Below are 6,936 nucleotides of genomic sequence, written 5' to 3'. Positions count from 1 at the left end.
CGGAAGGAGGAGGTGGGCGGAGAGGGGGCGGAGCTGGGGGTGTCGAGAAATGGAGTGTGTGGGAACGAAGAGGACCGGGCGAGGTTTGGGGTTGGGCGGGCCTGAGGCTCGGGTGATGCCCGCTCTCGGAACTCGCCAGGGCGAGGCCTGGAGACTCCGAGGTCATCGGTTCCCACCCCATCCAGAGAGCAGTCGTCATGGGGGTCGGCGGTTGAGGTCTGTCCCCTGATGCTGAGTGCTACGGGAATAGTGGACCCGCGGAAGCACCGAAATTGTTCATCCCTGAATTTTCGCTTAGTCCTCCCTTCAGTCCTTCCTCCTTTTGTGGATTGAAAAGGCCACGTGAAGTGCCGGAATCGAACCTGCGCAGGTCTTTCACAAAGCCTGTATCTAGGATCTCTTCATGGAGATCCCCCCTTCCCAGGGCTCTTAGAGGGAGCTTCAGAGAAGGAAACCCTCCACGGCCCCACCCCCGTGACTGCTCTCGCCATGATCGGCGTTCACCTCCTCCCCAGGCCGCTGACTCTTAAACCCGGTTCTGCAAAATGCCTCTCACCTCCACTCCTTTCCTTTCATTCATTCTTTCTACAAATATTTACTGAGCAGGCTTTATGCTTAGTGCTGGAGACACAGCAAGTGCGAGACAGACGGGCTCTGCTGTCTTGGAGTTTACAGTCTGGTAGGAGAACAAAGTAAGTAGGCCTTTGTCATCTCTTCTTTACCCTTAGCTTAATGATGGACTTGTAACTCATCACCCTATTCTCGCCCTGCCCCCATCAACTGCCAAAGTGATCTTTTAAAAATGCCATTCTAATAGTGTCCCTTTCTTGCTTAAATCCTTTGGTGACCTAGAAGACAATTGGTCAGCTCCTTGAGTGTGACAATCAAGGTTTTCCAAAAGCTGCCCTTACCCTTCACCTTTCTTTGCTATTTCTCCCCTGTCATAAAACCCCAGTGCAATTGGATGATTCCTTATCCTCCCAATGTGCCTGCTCCAGTATTTCTAAACTGTTTGTGTTAGTTGCCAACATTTTTTACAGTCTGAGAGATTTCTGTCTGAACAGAAATCTGCGTCTCTGCCTTGTCTGGCAGCACTGTGTCCACACTTGTGTGTGGCAGTGATTGGCCGAAGCCAAGGAGTGGCTGCCCACTCTAGATCAGGCATCAGCTTTTCAAAGTGCCAGGGTCCCGCCTGACCTGAGTTTGCTTTCCTCATTTATGTTATCTGTCATATGGGCATTTGTGCCAGTGACCCCGTACTACAACACCTTTAACTTGAGCAAGATTGAAAGGGAGTGTTGTGTAATATAAACAATATAGATTTGACATCGTCGCTACAGGATTTGAACCCTGGAAAAGTTTCCCAGTGCGGAAGCTTTCCCACGGGGATCCATCTTTGGCAAACCAAAGGTCACTAATCCAGGGACTGCTCAGGTTGAAATGAGCCTTAATGTGGTATGGCTGTGCCTTATGCCCCCATCCGGAACATAGCCTGGTGGGTCAGAGTGCTCATGGTAATTACACCATAAATGACCTCATCAGTGCATTGAGAGATCAGACGTGCCCATTGCCAGGCGTCCCTGGGTGCCTGCTAATGGATTAGCTGCTTTCACCATCTCTGCATTCTAGTCCAGGGGTTGGCAAACCACTGCTATTAACTGACAGAGATACAAAGAGATATTAAAATACAATGTGGCAGCCACAAGAATATGTATGCCCAGGGTATTGTGGGAGCCTGGGAGAAGGGCACCTAACCCGTCTTGGGAGTGTGGTGAGAGAACAGGAAAACCTTTCTGAAAGAGGTGATACTTAGTCTTAGATTCCATAATGAATCTTTTTTTTAATTAATAGACTTTATTTTTTAGAGCAGTTTTAGATTTACAAAAATATTAACCAGATATTGCAGAGAGTTCTCATATACCCAATCTCTCCCCACCCACAGTTTCACCTATTAACATCTTACATTAGTGTAGTACGTGAGTTAGAATTGATGAACCAATATTGATACACTATTAAGGAAAGTCCATCATTGACATTAGGGTTCATTCTTTTTGTTGCACAGTTCTATGGATTTTGACAAATGCATAATGTCAGATATCTACCATTACAGTATCATACAGAACAATTTCACTGTCCTGAAACCCCTGTGCATCAGCTGGTCAGCTCTCACCCCCTCCCCTCACCCCAACCCTTGGCAATCACTTCTCTTTTACACTCCCTTTAGTTTTGTCATTTCCGGATGTCGTATAGTTGGAATGATAGAGTCTGAAGCCTTTACTGACTGGATTCTTTCACTAAGCAATATGATTTAAGGTTCTTCCATGTCTTTTTATGGCTTGATAGCTCATTTCTTTTTATCGCTGAATAATATTCCATTGTATGGCTGTACCACGGTTTGTCCATTTACCTCCTGTTATGGATTGACTTGTGTCCTCCAAAAAGATCTACTGAAGTCCTAAGCCCTCGTGCCTGTGGGTGTGACCTTATTTGGAAAAGAGTCTTTGCAGATGTAATCAAGTTAAGATGAGGTTGTTAGGGTGGCCTGAGTCCAATATGACTGGTGTCCTTAAAAAAGAGGAAAAGGGGTTGGCCCAGTGGTGCAGCGGTTAAGTGTGCACCTTCCACTTCTCAGTGGCTTGGGGTTCTCTGGTTCAGATCCCAGGTGCGGACATGGCACCGCTTGGCATGCTGTGCTGTGGTAGGCGTCCCACATATAAAGTAAAGGAACATGGGCACGGATGTTAGCTCAGGGCCAGTCTTCCTCAGCAAAAAGAGGAAGAGTGGCAGTAGTTAGCTCAGGGCTAATCTTCCTCAAAAAAAAAAAGAGGAAAAGCCAGGTGGAGACACACAGGGGCAAGGCCGTGTGATGACAGGCAGGGATTGGAGTGAGGCAGCTACAAGCCAAGGAGTGCCAGGGATCCATAACCACCACCGGAAACTAGGAAGAGGCAAGAAGGAGTTCTAGCCAGAGTCTCAAAAGGAGCACGGCCCAGCTGACACCTTGATTTCAGACTTCTCGCCTCTAGAACCGGGAGAGTATGGTTGGTTGTGTGAAGCCGGCCAGTTGTGGTACTTTGTTGCAGCAGCCACAGGAAACTGATAGACCTACTGAGGAACATCTCGATTCCGCTTTTGACAATTGTGAGCAAAGCTGTATAAATATCCGTGTGCAGGTTTTTGTGTGGACGTAAGTTTTCAGCTCTTTTGGGTAAATACCTGGGAGCATGATTGCTGGATTGTATGTTAAGACTATTTAGTTTCGTAAGAAATTGCCAAATCGTCTTCCAAAGTGGCTGTGCGATTTTGCGTTTCCACCAGCAACGAAAGAGAGTTCCTGGTGCTCCATATTCACACCAGTGTTTGGTATTGGCAGGTTTGGTTTTTATTTTGCGTTGTTTTTGATTTCAGCCATTCTTACACAGATGTGTAGTGTAAGAACCTGGTTTTCTCTCCAAAAGTTTCTTTTTTGTTCCTCATATTTTGAAATTTCATGATTAATGACGTTGAGACGCCCAGTGGGTTTCCTTTGTCCTCTTCCTTCTTTCTTTCCTTCCTTTCCTCCCTCCCTGTCACCCTCCATCCTTCCTTCCTTGCTTTTCTTTCTTTTCTTCCTCCCTCTCTCCTTTCTTCCTCTCTTTCTTTCACCTTTTATTATGACAATTTTCAAACAAACACAAAAGTAGAAAGAATAGTGCAGTAAACTCCACGCACCCATCACCAAGTTTTATTTTACTATTGTATCTACCCCTCACTCATTTTTTTAGCAGCACTATTTTATAGCAAATCCCAGACATTCTATCATTGTATTCGTAAATACCTTAGTATGTAGCTCTAACAGTAAGAACTTAAAAAAAATAATAACATAACTGCAATTCCATGATCACAGTTAAGGAAATGAGGAATAATTCCTTACTAGCTTACAATACACAGCCCAAGTTTGATTTTCTCTGTCTCAAAAATGACTTTTCACACAGGTTTATTTGAATCAGGATCCAAGCAAGGTCTACACATTGCATTTAGTTGCTAAGTCTCTTTTAACCTGTAACAGTTATTCCTACTCCTCTTTTTTTATATAAATTATAAATTTATATATAGGTAAATTATCCTATAGAGTTTCTCTCGGTCTGAATTTGGCTGTTTGCATCGTTGTGGTGTTTTTAAAGTGTGACACCATCCCTTGAATGTCCTGTAAACTGGTAGTTAGATCTAGAGCCTTGATTAGATTTCAGTTCAACTTTTGGCGAGAATATTGTATAGGTGGCATTGTGTATTTCCTATTGCATCATATCAGGATGTATAACTGATACTAGCTACTTTCTGGGGAGGAGACATGGCATTTGGTGTTCACAGGGGGCTTTCGTTTTTATCTTTAATATTTCAGTTTTCTTATAATGAATATATATTCATGCATCACTGTGTAATACAAATACATGATTTCAAATGAATACAGCAGGGACAATATCTAATTGTTCGTCACTGATCTCTTTCAATCTGAAAACCCATTTCTTTCAGTTCTGGGATATTTTTGTGAATTATTTCTTTGAAGATTTCTTCCTCCGTCTCCCTATTTTCTTTATCTTCACTTTCTAAACTACAATTATTCAGATATTTCAGCTCCTGGAATGATTTTCTAATTTTATTCTTTTCTCTCTCTCTCTCTCTTATTTTTCATCTTTTTGTATTTGGGTCTACTTTCTGAATATTACTTTCCAACCTATTTTTAGTCAGAGTTCTGTACAGGAGACAGAAGCAGAAACCACTCGAGGAATTTTAAGCAGAAAGGGATTTAACACAGGGTGTTAGGTGCTTGCAAACTCATTGGAAGAGCTGGAGTTGCCGAAGGTGGGGGGACTTTTGTTTCAAAGTCACCATGACTGTGTTTGAGAGGTAAGGGTTGCTGCTGCTGCCGGTGTAACTTCTTGACACACGTGCAGCTGGGGACTGGGCACTGGGTCCGGGAGTCTGGCCGCTGACACTTGGCTCAGAAGGAAAGTTCAAAGACAAGAGGACTGTTTGGCTTGAATAGGAAGTGGAAATTGTGGGTAGTCTATGACATGTCAATCTGCATGAAGTCTTTGATATCCATCCAACCAACTCTAGCTTTTCATTTTAGTGAAACAAGGGCTGAAATCTTGACTCAGAGATCTACAGGTGGAATCAGAAACAGAGCTCCCACAGCTCTCACTAACTTTGCCGGACAAGAGTAGACTGTGTCAAGGAGCTCGGAATTCTCCGAACTCACTGAATTCAATTTTGGTCGCATAATCACCTTTGCTCTCATATAAATGAGGTTACTGGAAAGGTGGGCATCACTAATGTAAAAAGAAAAGAAGAGGGATTATGAATCTGTATTTCAATTTCATGACAGCTGAACCAGAAATAAGTTTCCCAGTCTGTCTAGGCTTTGCAGATTTCTACCTGCAGAGAAAGTGGCAAGGCACTGTCACGCTTCAGCACTTCCTCTAGCCTTGGAAAGCTCACACTGCTGTCCGCCCCCAGTCTCCTTCTTCAGAGTGCCAGCTGGGCAAAAAGACCCATTAATTTATTGGGTGTTTGTGTGTGTATTTTAAGAATGATATTTTTTAGCATTTAATTTTCAGTAGGAAAACACCTGCTGTATTCATTTGAAATCATGTATTTTTATTACGTGGTGATGCACGAATATATATTCATTATGAGAAAACTGAAATATTAAAGATAAAAACTAAAGCCCCCTGTGAACACCAAATGCCGTGTCTCCTCCACAGAAAGTAGCTAAGTATCCGTTATGCAGCAACCTGTGTGAGTCATGGTTGGTTAGGTTATGCTGCAGTAACAAACATCCTCAAAATCTCAGTGCCTTCCAACAGCGAAGGTTTAATTCTCCATCCTTACAGGTTTGTCATGGGTTGGCTTCAGCTCTATCTAAGGACACAGGTTGAAGAAGCAACTGGGATATTCTAATCTCATGGCAGAGGGAAAAGAAAGAATGGTGGGACCTCTTAAAGCTTCTGCTTGGAAGTCACTTTCATGCACATTTCCTTGGCAGATGCAAATCATATGGCCAAGCCTGACTTCAGTGGGGTGGGGATGTATAATCCTTTCATAGGAAGGGGCAGTGAAAAATTTCCCAAAGATTTAGAGAGTACATAAAATGATAGATACAGGTATCATTTTATATAATTTATTGTGGTACTGAACTTTACTTTCTTCATGCAAAAATATGCCTTAGAAGGGGCCAGCCCCCTGGCCTAATGGTTAAGTTCGGCACACTCTGCTTCAGTGGCCGGGGTTCAGTTCCTGAATGCAGACCTACACTGCTCTTCTGCAGCCATGTTGTGGTGGCGACCAACATACAAAACAGAGAAAGCTTGGCACAGATGTTAGCTCAGGGCGAATCTTCCTCAGCAAAGAGGAGGGTTGGCAGCAGATGTTAACTCAGGAGGAATCTTCCCCAGCAAAAAAAAAAAAAAAAGCCTTAGAAACCTTTCTGTGTTATGTAAATAGATCCATCTCCTTTTTAAAACAGATGCATAATATACCATAATATGGATGTACTATAGTTTATTTAGCTATTTCCCTATTTGAAGACATTTAAATTGTTTCGTTTGCAGCAAATATCCTTGTACTTGCACCTTGTGCAGATGTGCAAGTGTTTCTCTGGGGTGGGTAGAGAGAAGTGGGATCACTGATGAGCAGCTCTCCCAAGGAACTGTGCCAATTTTCTTTCTGTATCTGAATATGGCACACTCATTAGGAGAATTTCAAAGAGAGTTTAAGAAAAGGACTGTTTACAAAGAATACTGCGGTACCCAGGGCTGCTAACAGTGGGGCTATCACTACCCATGGGCCTAAAGGAGCAAGGGGAGAGAGCAGTCAGTAGAGCCCGGAGGAGGAGAGTCACGTGGAAAGCAATGGGTGAAACCAGCCCAACAGGGCCCCATAGGAGGGAGCCGA

The 6,936-nt window shown here is 43.6% G+C and overlaps 1 protein-coding gene across 1 annotated transcript in view; it reads left to right on the top strand.

The window, feature by feature from the left end:
- The first annotated feature begins 14 nt into the window (after positions 1 to 14).
- The window catches only part of RIMS4 (regulating synaptic membrane exocytosis 4), a 126,940-nt gene continuing 120,018 nt past the window's right edge, over positions 15 to 6,936 (top strand). The window contains exon 1 of the mRNA XM_023626620.2: positions 15 to 692. The gene's annotated coding sequence lies outside the window, so the exon portion shown is untranslated. The remainder of the gene's footprint in view (positions 693 to 6,936) is intronic.

The sequence above is a fragment of the Equus caballus genome, chromosome 22, assembly GCF_041296265.1.
Source record: "Equus caballus isolate H_3958 breed thoroughbred chromosome 22, TB-T2T, whole genome shotgun sequence".
Classification (NCBI taxonomy): domain Eukaryota; kingdom Metazoa; phylum Chordata; class Mammalia; order Perissodactyla; family Equidae; genus Equus; species Equus caballus.
The sequence above is the reverse complement of the archived record's forward strand: the minus strand, read 5'-3'. Positions and strand labels throughout refer to the sequence as shown.